The following is an 835-nucleotide window of genomic DNA, read 5'->3' on the forward strand; positions in this document are numbered from 1 at the left end:
AGTGAGACAGGTGGGGTTTGATTAGGGGTTGGTTGTATATGTAATGTTATATATACGTAGCTTATGTACTATCTGGAGCAGTTATTTGGCAAGGATGCGCAGTTCAGTGAGACAGGTAGGGGGTTTGATTAGGTGGTTGTTTGTATATGTAATGGTTCATATCCGTAGCTTATGTACTATCTGGAGCAGGTAATAGGCAGGGATGAGCAGTTCAGTGAGACAGGTAGGGGGTTTGATTAGGGGGTTGGTTGTATATGGAGTGTTTAATATACATAGTTATGTCGTCTTTTGGAGTCATCAGGGGTATTCCGGTTATGTGTGAGGTGCGTAGTCATTGTGTATCAGAGTTGGTAGCAGAAATGAACAGTTGTGAGGTAGGCTGTGTATGATAGTCCCTATCTTACCGAAGAGCAAGTCTCTAGGGTTTAGGGTTTAGCAACTAGGTCTGTGTGAGGTAGCCTGTCTGTGTAGAGATATCGTGCGTATCTCTGTAGCTAACATAGATGTGGTGCTTCGTAGAGGTCACTGTGCATAGCATAACGTATCGAGAGTGCTTGGGTACTCCGACGAGATTTTCTCGCCATCCATACGCTGTGTATCGGTCTAGGAACGATGGCTGTATGCACGTTGGTATGCGATAGATGTGAGCAGGAATAGCCGAGTTGATGTATTCTTGCTCGTGCTGTGATACTGGTATAGAGAAAGCCTTGTCACGACTGACAAGCACTCACCCTTCTACCGGCGCTTCATACCGAAAGAGGTATATGGGATTTTTGCGTGAATGTGCAACTTGAGCAGATGCATACATGCACTTACACACAGATGTACATATATA

The sequence above is a fragment of the Sphaeroforma arctica genome (assembly GCF_001186125.1).
Source record: "Sphaeroforma arctica JP610 unplaced genomic scaffold supercont1.934, whole genome shotgun sequence".
In the NCBI taxonomy this organism is placed as follows: Eukaryota; class Ichthyosporea; order Ichthyophonida; genus Sphaeroforma; species Sphaeroforma arctica.